Below are 16,274 nucleotides of genomic sequence, written 5' to 3'. Positions count from 1 at the left end.
CTGAAAAAAGCTAATAACCCATATATTTAGGTTCCTGATTGTGGATGTTGTTGTTTTTATAACAGTTCGACTGTGGCCGATAGTTCTTTCATGGGGAAAAAACTTTACAGCTGTCGCTGGGTTGAAAATCTTTGGCCGAATATGACTCGGGTCGTTCCGAAGCGAAGATCCAATTGTCGTGGGAGCGCTAATTGTGGATTGTCAGTTCTGGTATTCTGTAAAACCTTGAGTTTCTACCGACTGGGACCAGAAGACTCAATAACCAATGGAAAGGTAATGCTGATCATGTAGGGCTCACAGGTGAGGGTTCCGATTTCCAGTAAGCCAAATTTACAGCCTAGTCTATAGTCAAGGCTAGTCTATAGTCAAGGCTAGTCTATAGTCAAGCTATCTATAGTCTAGTCTATAGTCTAGTCTATAGTCTAGTCTATAGTCTAGTCTATAGTCTAGTCTATAGTCTAGTCTATAGTCTAGTCTATAGTCTAGTCTATAGTCTAGTCTATAGTCTAGTCTATAGTCTAGTCTATAGTCTAGTCTATAGTCTAGTCTATAGTCTAGTCTATAGTCTAGTCTATAGTCTAGTCTATAGTCTAGTCTATAGTCTAGTCTATAGTCTAGTCTATAGTCTAGTCTATAGTCTAGTCTATAGTCTAGTCTATAGTCTAGTCTATTAGTCTAGTCTATAGTCTAGTCTATAGTCTAGTCTATAGTCTAGTCTATAGTCTAGTCTATAGTCTAGTCTATAGTCTAGTCTATAGTCTAGTCTATCTATAGTCTAGTCTATAGTCTAGTCTATAGTCTAGTCTATAGTCTAGTCTATAGTCTAGTCTATAGTCTAGTCTATAGTCTAGTCTATAGTCTAGTCATAGTCTAGTCTATAGTCTAGTCTATAGTCGAGTCTATAGTCTAGTCTATAGTCTAGTCTATAGTCTAGTCTATAGTCTAGTCTATAGTAGTAGTCTATAGTCTAGTCTATAGTCTAGTCTAGTCTATAGTCTAGTCTAGTCTATAGTCTAGTCTAGTCTAGTCTATAGTCTAGTCTATAGTCTAGTCTATAGTCCAGTCTATAGTATAGTCTATAGTCTAGTCTATAGTCCAGTCTATAGTCTAGTCTATAGTCCAGTCTATAGTATAGTCTATAGTATAGTCTATAGTCCAGTCTATAGTATAGTCTATAGTCGAACTATTGTATTATCCCTGCAGCTTTTCAAACTTAAAAATCGCGCTACAAATTTTGGCAAGCAAAAAATAGACATCACTGAAACAAACCCTCAACGAAAATAATCGAACAAAATGATTTTCGTGGGCAACAATTTTGATTTTGATTCTTTTTCTTCGACTTTATTCCTTTTTAAACCAACATTCTCCTGACAATCACTCTCTAGCTCTCTGAGATTTCTGAAGTAAAAGAGTGTGCTTTTAAAATACCGGGAGAGTATAGAGGAATTGTGACAATAACAACAACAAAAAATAAGGTACATTATTTTAATTTTTTTTGTACATATTTACTGTCTACTACTTCTTCCAATACATGTTGTTGGTATCGGTCTGGTCGTCTGGTTCGGTTATGTGCCGCTCGTTAATGTGGCGGTTTTGCAGTTTAATTTCAGCTTTTCAGTTGCTTACGTTGCAAAAGGAATGTTAAAGTTTAAATTTTTTTTTAATTGTGAAACCAACAAAAACTTAATTTAGCTTTTATAATTAAAAGTTACAAAAAAATAGCAAAAATAAGATATTAAAACCCGTTAATTTAAATTAAATTTTTTATTTAAAATAAAACAATAATTTTGTACTAAAATTTATTTTTCTTTGAAACAATAACGAAAAACTTAAAACTTTGTGTTATAGATAGCATCGTCTGGAGTTTCGATTTTTTTCGGCTGTTCAGTTTAATTTGTTGTTTTTGATTAATTGAAATTTCTTGTCTCAGACAAAAAAACTCCCATTAATTTCTGTTCTTAATTTTTTTATAAACTAAAGTGATAATGTTTAAAACTTTGCCTGGCATCTTTATGCAAATTGTATTAAATTTATGGTTTAAATTATTAAAACGTGGAGTAAAATATAAACGCTAATAAATGGAAGAGTGATCATTCTATTTGAACATTACACATATAACGGAATTTTTATAAAATGGATCCTCCTGTTAAAAAAAATGTAAGCAATTTTGTTTTTGTGTATATAATTATAAGAAATAATAAATAAATTTAGGTAATATTTTGTATAAAAGAAAATGTATTCATTATTTGTTCTATTCTAGAAAATGGTCTGACCATTTTTGTTTTTTAAGTTGAAACGAAATTTTTTTCTCCATAACCTAAAATTTCCAGTTCAACTGTATGAATAGAATATTTAACCGGCTTTAAGAAAAAACTGCTGTAAAAAAACTAATTTTCCATAGGGTTTTTCTCTAAATCGTATGTTGTTATTTTTATAAAATTGCTACAAATCATTTCATAAATATAACAATGTATCATTCGTTTGGTATACGATTTGGTTTATGTTGTTAGGTCCCTTTAATTTTTTATGAGATAATAATTGGTATATGCTGAAATACGCCAGCATCTCTAGTCCACTTTCATTTAAACACTAAAAATAAAAGCGTACATTTTCAACAAAAAATGTCTGATCACCAGAGAATATTTTGGAAATTTTTCAGCCATGTAAACCCACTGCTCGGGATCTATAATACAATTGCATACATCGCTAACTTATTAACATTTATGATCAATATACTCTGGCAACACTAGCAATTTATCTATAATTTGTCTTTACTACATTCTTATCTTTTAATTCTACCTATTTATTTATGTTGAATGTAAGTAACGACAAACATCCCGTTTGTTTTTCCTTTTCCCTAGTGCAGTTCTTGTTACAGTTCTAGTTCAGTTCTAGTTAAGTTCTAGTTCAGCTCTAGTTCAGCTCTAGTTTAGTTCTAGTTCAGTTCTAGTTCAGTTCTAGTTCAGTTCTAGTTCAGTTCTAGTTCAGTTCTAGTTCAGTTCTAGTTCAGTTCTAGTTCAGTTTCTAGTTCAGTTCTAGTTCAGTTCTAGTTCAGTTCTAGTTCAGTTCTAGTCAGTTCTAGTTCAGTTCTAGTTCAGTTCTAGTTCAGTTCTAGTTCAGTTCTAGTTCAGTTCTAGTTCAGTTCTAGTTCAGTTCTAGTTCAGTTCTAGTTCAGTTCTAGTTCAGTTCTAGTTCAGTTCTAGTTCAGTTCTAGTTCAGTTCTAGTTCAGTTCTAGTTCAGTTCTAGTTCAGTTCTAGTTCAGTTCTAGTTCAGTTCTAGTTCAGTTCTAGTTCAGTTCTAGTTCAGTTCTAGTTCAGTTCTAGTTCGTTCTAGTTCAGTTCTAGTTCAGTTCTAGTTCAGTTCTAGTTCAGTTCTAGTTCAGTTCTAGTTCAGTTCTAGTTCAGTTCTAGTTCAGTTCTAGTTCAGTTCTAGTTCAGTTCTAGTTCAGTTCTAGTTCAGTTCAGTTCTAGTTCAGTTCTAGTTCAGTTCTAGTTCAGTTCTAGTTCAGTTCTAGTGCAGTTCTAGTTCAGTTCTAGTTCAGTTCTAGTTCAGTTCTAGTTCAGTTCTAGTTCAGTTCTAGTTCAGTTCTAGTTCAGTTCTAGTTCAGTTCTAGTTCAGTTCTAGTTCAGTTCTAGTTCAGTTCTAGTTCAGTTCTAGTTCAGTTCTAGTTCAGTTCTAGTTCAGTCTAGTTCAGTTCTAGTTCAGTTCTAGTTCAGTTCTAGTTCAGTTCTAGTTCAGTTCTAGTTCAGTTTCTAGTTCAGTTCTAGTTCAGTTCTAGTTCAGTTCTAGTTCAGTTCTAGTTCAGTTCTAGTTCAGTTCTAGTTCAGTTCTAGTCAGTTCTAGTTCAGTTCTAGTTCAGTTCTAGTTCAGTTCTAGTTCAGTTCTAGTTCAGTTCTAGTTCAGTTCTAGTTCAGTTCTAGTTCAGTTCTAGTTCAGTTCTAGTTCAGTTCTAGTTCAGTTCTAGTTCAGTTCTAGTTCAGTTCTAGTTCAGTTCTAGTTCAGTTCTAGTTCCAGTTCTAGTTCAGTTCTAGTTCAGTTCTAGTTCAGTTCTAGTCAGTTCTAGTTCAGTTCTAGTTCGTTCTAGTTCAGTTCTAGTTCAGTTCTAGTTCAGTTCTAGTTCAGTTCTAGTTCAGTTCTAGTTCAGTTCTAGTTCAGTTTCTAGTTTCAGAGTTCTATTCAGTTCTAGTTCAGTTCTAGTTCAGTTCTAGTTCAGTTCTGTTCAGTTCTAGTTCAGTTCTAGTTCAGTTCTAGTTCAGTTCTAGTTCAGTTCTAGTTCAGTTCTAGTTCAGTTCTAGTTCAGTTCTAGTTCAGTTCTAGTTCAGTTCTAGTGCAGTTCTAGTTCAGTTCTAGGTCCATTCTAGTTCAGTCTAGTTCAGTTTCTAGTTCCAGTCTATTCAGTTCTAGTTCAGTTCTAGTTCATTTCTAGTTCAGTTCTAGTTTAGTTCTAGTTCAGTTCTAGTTCAGTTCTAGTTCAGTTCTAGTTCAGTTCTAGTTCAGTTCTAGTTCAGTTTCTAGTTCAGTTCTAGTTCAGTTCTAGTTCAGTTCTAGTTCAGTTCTAGTTCAGTTCTAGTTCAGTTCTAGTTCATTTCTAGTTCAGTTCTAGTTCAGTTCTAGTTCAGTTCTAGTTCAGTTCTAGTTCAGTTCTAGTTCTGTTCTAGTTCAGTTCTAGTTCAGTTCTAGTTCAGTTCTAGTTCAGTTCTAGTTCAGTTCTTGTTCATTTGTAATTCAGTTCTTGTTCATTTGTAATTCAGTTCTTGTTCATTTGTAATTCAGTTCTTGTTCAGTTCTAGTTCAGTACTAGTTCAGTTCTAGTTGGGTACAAGGTCTGTTCTAGGTCAGTTCTAGTTCAGTTCTAGTTCAGTTTTAGTTCAGCTCTAGTTCAGTTCTATTTCAGTTCTAGTTCAGTTCTAGTTCAGCTCTAGTTCAGCTCTAGTTTAGTTCTACTTCAGTTCTAGTTCTGTTCTAGTTCAGTTCTAGTTCAGTTCTATTTCAGTTCTAGTCAGTCTAGTCAGCTCTAGTTCTAGTTCAGTTCTAGTTCATTTCTAGTTCAGTTCTAGTTCAGTTCTAGTTCAGTTCTAGTTCAGTTCTAGTTCAGTTCTAGTTCAGTTCTAGTTCAGTTCTAGTTCAGTTCTAGTTCAGTTCTAGTTCAGTTCTAGTTCAGTTCTTCTAGTTCAGTTCTAGTTCAGTTCTAGTTCTAGTTCTGTTCTAGTTCAGTTCTATTCAGTTCTAGTTCAGTTCTAGTTCTAGTTCTAGTTCAGTTCTAGTTCTTGTTCATTTGTAATTCAGTTCTTGTTCATCTGTAATTCAGTTCTTGTTCAGTTCTAGTTCAGTACTAGTTCAGTTCTAGTTCAGTTCTAGTTCAGTTCTAGTTCAGTTCTAGTTCAGTTCTAGTTCAGTTCTAGTTCAGTTCTAGTTCAGTTCTAGTTCAGTTCTAGTTCAGTTCTAGTTCAGTTCTAGTTCAGTTCTAGCTCTGAAGTAAACTCCTATAAAACAATTTTATACATCTAAATGACTTCAATAGAATTCTTTTTTAAATTATTTTTATGGAAGTATTTTTAAGAAGTTTCTAATCATCGAATAAGAACTTAAGTTCTTAATAATTATTTTTTATAACTACTTATCTGCTAACAACCAAATTATTGATAACAAATTATCTTATTACCCTCGTAAAAGAGTAAATTATAATACTTATCCTTTTAATAACATCCTTTATTTGTATTAATTCCCTTAATACGAAATCATTAATAAAAACTTTAAATGAAAATTATAAAAACATGTTTCTTCACTTGAGGTTGTAAGTACACATTTACAGTGTTATTTTAATAAATCCCTCAACAAAAAGTTTTCAAAATTTAATTATGTTCAGAATGTTATTTAAGTTTTCAATTAAATTTTTTTGCGGGGATTTTAAATAAAAGGGTTACGCAGGGCAATAGTATATAAAAATTATATAGTAAATTAATAAAAAAAAGAAAGAAAACTATAAATTAAAATTTACTTTTTTGAGGGGAATACATTTTATGCAAAAGACTAATAACAGCTTTGACGAATTTTATGAACCCTTTTTAGTTTTTTTTTTAATTTTACTTAATATTTAAATACAAAAACCTATAATTGATCATTTCGTGGGCTGTATTTGAACACTTAGTGCTTTTTCTAGACATAATATCTGGGGCTTTCAGAAATCGACATTGCTATAACGACTTCTCTATGTATTGGGCCGTAAAATGACGAAATTGCCAACATCACGATGAAGTTATTCTTACGAATTTAAAGGGTACTAAAACCAAGGAAATAAATTATGGACACACCAAAAAATAAGACAAAAAAAAAGGAATTAAACCAGAATAGCTGGAATTACCACTTGTCGTAATATTTTTGTTGGAGCTGCTACATAAAATGTGGCATGATGGTAGAAAGCATAAACATGTACACACGTAGTATATTATGGGCTCTGGGTGCTGTTGCCGGCCGCCTGACTGTTGCAAAATAAACCAACAAAAAAAAATTAAAAGCCAGCAATGAAGCATGGCCTTATCGTTGCTGTAGTTACTGCAGCACCACTCCATACATATGTATGTATGAATGTATGTATATATGAAACTTTTCTGGGTTTAAACTTTATTACACAATATTTTATTTCATATTTTTTTTTGTAAACTTTTCATGCTGCTCCTTATTGAATATATAGTAGGGGCTTTTCTTATTGCAAAAAAAGCGTTGAAATTAAAATAATCATACTTTGTTTCTTTTTTTTCCAGTATTTTTAAACTTGACAGTAAAATTTTTGTTGCTGCTGCCGTTTGTTTTTAGCTAAAGGATAAAAAAAGTAAAATTGAAATAAAAAAGCTTTAGATACTTTAGTTGTCAAACCCTACGACTAGTTTGCGCAAGAAATTCTATAATGACACATTCATTTGTCGTTGAGCATCCAATGTTCGGTTTAGGTTATGCTGTAAAAACAGCCTATTTTTTATCTTTTAATTTCTCATTTTAACCGGCCTTATTTTAGTCTCTGCTAGACGTTTAACTACTATTTACACTGTTGCCAAAAGTGAATAAATGTTCAATATTCGGTTATGCAGAGTTGGAAAATAAAAAAGTACCAGAAAATCTACTTTTATAGATTTCCATTCAATCAGTAAGCCGAATGTTTAATTGTCCGTTTTTGGGTTTAATATTAAAAAAAAAGATTCAAAAAGTATCAAGTAAACAACGAAAAAGTACCAATTGAGTGATGAAAAAGTACCAGAAAGTCCCCTTTTTAGAAATTTTTATTCAATAAGTATGCTGCATGTTTAATATTGCATTTCTAGGTTTAATATTACATAACACTTAAAAAGTACCTTTTGAAGATCGAAAAATTACCCTCCTTCCCTCTTGTAGGGCCTCACTTATTCCTGGCTCTTAAGTGCATAAATTCATATTTAGACATCTGAATATTATAGAAAACTCAAAAAGAGTACCATTTAAACAACGAAAAAGTACCAAAAATTTATCATTGGTAGAATGTCAACCGATTTTTTGCACACAATTCTCCATCCCTGATGGAAATATACATAAATATTTAAGGGAAAACTCTCAGTTTAGAAAACCTATTCTAAAGGGAAATGGTGTAAATTTAAACAATTTTATATTACTTAATTTTAAACCATTTACCTATTATGCAGGCTCATAGACCAAGAACCAACCAACAAAACATCTAGTCAGTCAGTCCTCATTATTATCTCATGTTTGTTGTCTTCAATGCAGTTTTTTTCTGTTAGTGAGATACTGCTGCAGCTAAAATTTTGTTATTTCATTAAAGGCTTCCTCCATTTTTTATTGTTATTATTCCTACCAAACAAACACCATCATCCAACCAACCAACCAACCAATCAAGCCAACAGCCAACGCATGTATCATTCATAAACACAATATTGTGTTGTATTGTTTGGATGAAATAAATTGTATTCTCCACTCAACTCTGCTCGATTCTATTCTGTTCTGCTATTGATAATAATGATGATAATATATAAAGTTTTTTTTTTAACTATGATTCCTTATTTCTATCCAAAACGAGTTGTGCTGCTGCTGCAGTGTATGAGTATTTGAAGTTTGTCGTAGTCGGTTTTTTTTTCTGTTCATTTTTGTTAATCCGTGAAAATGGGCGCAACACTTGACTTAAACTAGTCCCCAGGGTAAAACTGCATACAATTGCAATAGCACTTTTCATACAATAATAATCTTTGGTATTAGGTGGACAGGGTTTGGGCTTTTTTGTGTGTCTTTTCAGGTTTTTTTAAGATTATTTATTTAAAGTTTTAACTCAGGGTAAAAATTATAAACTTTAAAAGTTGTCTGAAATATAAAAGAGAAAGAGCTTTTGAAAACAGTCACATTTTGCGGGTAAATTACTGTTTTTACTTTCCACTTTTAGCTGAAAAATGACATGGACCTATGGACAAGGTTCATGACATCAGTGTTCGGTAGTTGCAATATGCAATAGGCCGGACTATAGACTAGACTGTAGACTGAACTATAGACTAGACTATAGACTGGACTATACACTGGACTATAGACTGGATTATAGAAGTTGACTATAGACTAGACTATAGACTAGACTATAGACTAGACTATAGAATAGACTAGACTATAGACTAGGACTATAGACTAGACTATAGACTAGACTATAAGACTATAGACTAGACTATAGACTAGACTATAGACTAGACTATAGACTAGACTATAGACTAGACTATAGACTAGACTATAGACTAGACTATAGACTAGACTATAGACTAGACTATAGACTAGACTATAGACTAGACTATAGACTAGACTATAGACTAGAAGTTTGTCGTAGTCGGTTTTTTTTTTCTGTTCATTTTTGTTAATCCGTGAAAATGGGCGCAACACTTGACTTAAACTAGTCCCCAGGGTAAAACTGCATACAATTGCAATAGCACTTTTCATACAATAATACTCTTTGGTATTAGGTGGACAGGGTTTGGGGTTTTTTGTGTGTCTTTTCAGGTTTTTTTAAGATTATTTATTTAAAGTTTTAACTCAGGGTAAAAATTATAAACTTTAAAAGTTGTCTGAAATATAAAGGAGAAAGAGCTTTTGAAAATAGTCACATTTTGCGGGTAAATTACTGTTTTTACTTTCCACTTTTAGCTGAAAAATGACATGGACCTATGGACAAGGTTCATGACATCAGTGTTCGGTAGTTGCAATATGCAATAGGCCGGACTATAGACTAGACTGTAGACTGAACTATAGACTGGACTAGACTGGACTATACCTGGACTATAGACTGGATTATAGAAGTTGACTATAGACTAGACTATAGACTAGACTATAGACTAGACTATAGACTAGACTATAGACTAGACTATAGACTAGACTATAGACTAGACTATAGACTAGACTATAGACTAGACTATAGACTAGACTATAGACTAGACTATAGACTAGACTATAGACTAGACTATAGACTAGACTATAGACTAGACTATAGACTAGACTATAGACTAGACTATAGACTAGACTATAGACTAGACTATAGACTAGACTATAGACTAGACTATAGACTAGACTATAGACTAGACTAGACTATAGACTAGACTATAGACTAGACTATAGACTAGACTATGACTAGACTATACTAGACTATAGAAGACTAGACTATAGACTAGACTATAGACTAGACTATAGACTAGACTATAGACTAGACTATAGACTAGACTATAGACTAGACTATAGACTAGACTATAGACTAGACTATAGACTAGACTATAGACTAGACTATAGACTAGACTATAGACTAGACTATAGACTAGACTATAGACTAGACTATAGACAGACTATAACTAGACTATAGACTAGACTATAGACTAGACTATAGACTAGACTATAGACTAGACTATAGACTAGACTATAGACTAGACTATAGACTAGACTATAGACTAGACTATAGACTAGACTATAGACTAGACTATAGACTAGACTATAGACTATAGACTAGACTATAGACTAGACTATAGACTAGACTATAGACTAGACTATAGACTAGACTATAGACTAGACTATAGACTAGACTATAGACTAGACTATAGACTAGACTATAGACTAGACTATAGACTAGACTATAGACTAGACTATACTAGACTATAGACTAGACTATAGACTAGACTATAGACTAGACTATAGACTAGACTATAGACTAGACTATAGACTAGACTATAGACTAGACTATAGACTAGACTATAGACTAGACTATAGACTAGACTATAGACTAGACTATAGACTAGACTATAGACTAGACTAATAGACTAGAACTATAGACTAGACTATAGACTAGACTATAGACTAGACTATAGACTAGACTATAGGACTAGACTATAGACTAGACTATAGACTAGACTATAGGACTAGACTATAGACTAGACTATAGACTAGACTATAGACTAGACTATAGACTAGACTATAGACTAGACTATAGACTAGACTATAGACTAGACTATAGACTAGACTATAGACTAGACTATAGACTAGACTATAGGACTAGACTATAGCTAGACTATAGACTAGACTATAGACTAGACTATAGACTAGACTATAGACTAGACTATAGACTAGACTATAGACTAGACTATAGACTAGACTATAGACTAGACTATAGACTAACATAGACTAGACTAGACTATAGACTAGACTATAGACTAGACTATAGACTAGACTATAGACTAGACTATAGACTAGACTATAGACTAGACTATAGACTAGACTATAGACTAGACTATAGACTAGACTATAGACTATAGACTAGACTAGACTAGACTATAGACTAGACTAGACTATAGACTAGACTATAGACTAGACTATAGACTAGACTATAGACTAGACTATAGACTAGACTATAGACTAGACTATAGACTAGACTATAGACTAGACTATAGACTAGACTATAGACTAGACTATAGACTAGACTATAGACTAGACTATAGACTAGACTATAGACTAGACTATAGACTAGACTATAGACTAGACTATAGACTAGACTATAGACTAGACTATAGACTAGACTATAGACTAGACTATAGACTAGACTATAGACTAGACTATAGACTAGACTATAGACTAGATATAGACTAGACTATAGACTAGACTATAGACTAGACTATAGACTAGACCAACGGTTCCCAAAAGGGGGTCCGCGGACCCCTAGTGGGCCGTAGCAAAATCCTAGGGGGTCCGCGAAGACGAACGAAAAAAATCATGAATAAAAAATATTCTCTATATGTTACAAAATATTAAAAATATCTCCAAATTTTTCATAAATACTAAAATACACAATTTTTATTCAATAATCCCAGATTTGTTGGTGACTCTTTGAATTTTATTGTTTCGGTCGTTTATCAGGATGAAGCTAGGCCCTACAAATTTATTGTTTCACTTTTATAAAGTAAAGTATTACGTGATTTGTAATTTTTATAAATATATATGTATCGAAATAAATGTTTTTATAGCAGACGGATAATGATTTGCCTTAGAATTAAATACTGATACTGGTATCCCGGAATATGAAGTTAGGTCACATTTCATAATATTTTTTAAATTGTAAGCAAAAGTGTTAATCTAGTTAATTTTAAATATAAATATTCCATTCCAACGTGATACACAGATTTTAACTTCATTTTGTTGTCCAATATTATTAAATCAACATCAGAAAATTCATAGCGTTTTGCGTAAATAGTCAAAACCACGCAGTAAAATAATTCGTAGGTATTTTAAAATTCAAATTTAAGATCCAAATTCACAGTACATTCGCAAAGAGTCCAGGTCATATTGGGTAACGCATTCCGCAACAACATCGAAGAAGTCTAACTTTCACATATTTTCCCGAAAACTTAGCTTACATACTCAGCTTACTCCTATGCAATCGCAAAAAAATTTAGAAACATGACTCTTTAAGCACATGTCGACAATACTTGTTAAAGAAACCTTTTCTCTACCTTGACGAGAAATGAACATGAAAGCTCTCACGATCATAAAATTAAACATCATGGTAGAAGTCATTCTATATTTAAAACCATGAAATTGAAAACATCTCCGAAATACTAAATGTTCTCAATGTACGGGAATATTTTATAGGGTTTATGGACCAGGACTTAGACAATTTTCGGACGAACAATTACACAGTGATACAGCAAAAAAATGCAGGGGTTCTCATATACCAATTCCATTTCGTTATAGTCCATAGAGTAGGAATTTATTTTTAATTTTTCCCGATCACTTCGTTTAGTTCCTTTTTAAGAGCAAAAGTTGTGAAAAAGAGCTATTTTTGAAGTTTTAACTTAAAAAAAAATATATGTTTGGTAGTTTGCAACCGATTTTCAAATTGGATATTTAAAGATACGAGTGTTGTCTTTCAACCCAAAAAAATAAATCCAAAATTTATGATTAATGTCTTGGTTACGGCCATTTAAGTAAAAAACTCACACTTTTTTCACAATTTTTAATTTTCATACTGCTCTACACAGAAAAAAATATGCACAATTTTTTTCTTAACAATCGGTTGCTTAAATTTAATTTCTATTTTTATTAATATTTTTATTTGGGTTTATAACGAATTTGTTTGATGTTCACACAGAAGGAAAATATTTTCTAACAAACACTTTATTGAAATAAATTTAACTTTCAGTAAATATTTTTACTGATTCAATAAATGTTTTTGTTTGAGTTTTATTTTTATGTCAGCATATGGAATACAACAATAAAACCAGTTTTGGAATGTACTAAAACGAATTGATATAATTCTTATTTGGTTTATAACATTTAATGTATAAGTGTTTCAGTTTTCACAGTACAAAATAATAGTTTCTAGAATTAGAAACGTTTTCTTAAAAATGTTGTAAATATATATGTAATTTTTTACTACTTTTAGTTTTAAATATTTTTTGTAAAATTTTTGTTAAAAATTAGTATATATTTTTTAACAAAATTTTTATAGATTCAATGAAAAATTTTCTTATTATTATTGCCAAATACAATAAATAATTTAAATGTTTCAGATAACATATTTGCTTGAATTTCAGTACAAATACTAATAACTTGTGTTATTGTTTCAGTAAAATAATTGTTTGGAAATGTTGCGATTATTTATTAATGTTTTTCGTAAATAGTATATTATTTTAATAAGAAAAATCCTGAAATTTTTTCAATAAAGAATTTACGAATTTGAGTACTTGATTTTACGAATTTCGTGATAGGTCCTATTTTAGTAAAAAAAAAATACTTGGCTTTATGAATTTTTTGTTTGATTTTGAATTCCATTTTTTTCTGTGTTGGCCATGAAGCAGTAACTTTAGCTTTTATTACATTTGAAAAAAGGCACATTAAGTTGGGTTTCCAATGATGGTCAATTATGATAATCGATGAAAAAGGTTATGAGTTGTGCTAAGTTTTATAAAAATATAGCATATTTCTTCCATACAAAAACGTTCATGTTTCTGGTTTTCTTTGTAACAAGTTTAAAAAATGTTTATAAATATTTTTATACAAAAATTAATTTGTATGGAGAAAACCAAAAATTCGAGAAACATGCTATTAGAAAAATTGGCATAAATCATCCAGTTTTTCATAGATTTTTATGAAATAACAAGTTTTAGAAACCTTCCTTTATGTGATTCTTCAGGAAAGTAATAAAAGATGAACTCACTGCCTCATGGTCAAAGTAGAGCATGATGGAAAATGAAAATTTTTTAAAAAGTGTGAGTTTTTTTACTTAAACGACCGTAACTCAGACATTTTTTTTTTGGATTAAAAGACACTTGTATCATTAAAAAAAATATCGGATTTGAAAATCGGATTGAATGAAAACTACTAAACTTATGATTTTTCAAATTTAAAACTTCAAAAATGGCTCTTTTTCGCATCTTTTGCTCTTAAAAAGTAAGTTAACGAAGTGATAGGGGAAAACTAAAATATATTCGTACTCTATGGGACTATAACGAAATAGATTTGGTATATGAGAACGCCTTGCATTTTATTTTTCTTCACTTTTGTATCACAGTGTTATTTATAACAATAAGATATCAAAATATGTATGGGGTCCGTGAAATTAAATAAATTCCTCAAGGGGTCCGCGAAGTAAAAAACGGTGGGAACCGCTGGACTAGACTATAGACTAGGACTATAGACTAGACTATAGACTAGACTATAGACTAGATTATAGACTAGACTATAGACTAGATTATAGACCAGACTATAGACTAGACTATAGACTAGACTATAGACTAGACTATAGACTAGACTATAGACTAGACTATAAACTAGACTATAGACTAGACTATAGACTAGACTATAAACTAGACTATAAACTAGACTATAGACTAGACTATAGACTAGACTATAGACTAGACTATAGACTAGACTATAGACTAGACTATAGACTAGACTATAGACTAGACTATAGACTAGACTATAGACTAGACTATAGACTAGACTATAGAATAGACTATAGACTAGACTATAGACTAGACTATAGACTAGACTATAGACTAGACTATAGACTAGACTATAGACTAGACTATAGACTAGACTATAGACTAGACTATAGACTAAACTATAGACTAGGCTATAGACTAGGCTATAGACTATTCCATAGACCAGATTATAGACTAGACTATAGACTCTACTATAGGCTCAACTATAGGCTCAACTATAGGCTACACTACAGACTAGACTGTACTATAGACGATACGGTATACTCGACTATTGACTAGGCGGGTCAACATAACTTTAAATAATTATTTTCAAATGTTAATTCATATTTAGTAAACTATTTGAAACCCTGTCTAAGAGTTCTAGTCCTTAAACTTCTTACATAAATCTGGTTAAAATATATATAAGTACTTATACATGCTGTGTTTTTTCTCTTAAATGTATCTTTTTCTTCTTACTATATACATATAAAAGCATTTGAGGATTAGAGCTACGATTTGAAAGAAGAAAAAAAGAATCCAAGAAATACGTTACACATTTGAAATTGTGTAAAACTTTGCTGTGACTGTATCTATAGTAAGTTTTCTTATTTTTTCCTCTTCTTAACACAATTTCTAAGTTTACAATATAAACAATCTCCCATAAACAATCTAAGCTTAAAAAAACAAAACCAGCTTAAAGTAACAATATTACAAAAACCAACAACAACAACAAAATTGCCTGTTAAATTCTAAAAATAGCAAATTGGCAACAGGCTTAAAAATGTATTTTTAGCCTTAACCTGACTTTAAAAATAGAAATATTATAAAATGAACAAAAAAACCAAGAAATAGTTGGCGTAAATTCAACAGAAATAAAAAAATATAAAAAAAAGAAATATTAACTGATAGAGTAATAGACCAAATTGCAATTGCAGCAATAATTTGTTTAGTTGAAACCTGGCCTACTAACTGGCTTATAAACCGAATTAGCCTAAATGCATGTGTGATGCATGCAGGAGCTTGTTTGTGTGTAGGCACAAATACTTTCTATAAAGCGCTTGGTAACAATAAATCCATTCTATAGATAAACCTAAACTTTACTACATGTATTTTATTTGTAGATTTTGGCATTCGTTTGTAATTTTAATATTTGTTGCTTATTTTGTGAAAGTTTTATGTGTCGTTTGTCTGTCTGTCTTTTTGTTTTTTCCTCTTTTGCAATTGATATGTCAGCTTTTAAAAGATTTATTTTACTATATTAAATTGACTTTATGTAAATTTATTTAAAGGATTTTTTGTTTGTTTGTTTTCCAACTTTTCCCATTCAGTTTTTCTTTTTTTTTTTTTGGAATTAGTTTCGCCGTTTCCTTTCTATTGCAACAACTGTGTTTGATTTCTTTAAATTTTTAATTAACTTTTAAACAAAATTTTTGGAAAAGTTTAATGCTCGCTGTCGTACAGTTCTGTTTACAGACACATTTCCCTTTCCTTCATTTTCAATTACTCTAAGACAACTTAATCCCTCTTCCTTTGAAATAAATACATAAATACGAATTTGTAGATGTTGAACTTTTTATTTGAAATGTATAATGCTTTTTTGACAGTTAATAACTCCATTAGATAGAGAGATAGATAGATAGATAGATAGATGGATAGATAGATAGTAGATAGAGAGATAGATAGATAGATAGAAGATAGATAGATAGATAGATAGATAGATAGATAGATAGATAGATAGATAGATATAGATAGATAGAATAGATAGATAAGATAGATAGATAGATAGATAGATAGGATAGATA

The 16,274-nt window shown here is 31.1% G+C and overlaps 1 protein-coding gene across 2 annotated transcripts in view; it reads left to right on the top strand.

The window, feature by feature from the left end:
- Positions 1-1,803: 1,803 nt before the first annotated feature.
- LOC119608965 (serine/threonine-protein kinase grp) overlaps positions 1,804-16,274 on the top strand; it is a 63,339-nt gene continuing 48,868 nt past the window's right edge. The window contains exon 1 of one of the 2 annotated variants that reach the window (XM_037963608.1): positions 1,804-2,157. The gene's annotated coding sequence lies outside the window, so the exon portion shown is untranslated. The remainder of the gene's footprint in view (positions 2,158-16,274) is intronic. The other variant, XM_037963606.1, reaches the window with a different exon arrangement.

The sequence above is a fragment of the Lucilia sericata genome, unplaced genomic scaffold (genome assembly GCF_015586225.1).
Source record: "Lucilia sericata isolate MDLA Ls3-8-SP2 unplaced genomic scaffold, ASM1558622v1 Contig000904F_arrow, whole genome shotgun sequence".
Classification (NCBI taxonomy): Eukaryota; Metazoa; Arthropoda; class Insecta; order Diptera; family Calliphoridae; genus Lucilia; species Lucilia sericata.
Note: the sequence above shows the minus strand (reverse complement) of the source record. Positions and strands in the feature narration are given on the sequence as shown.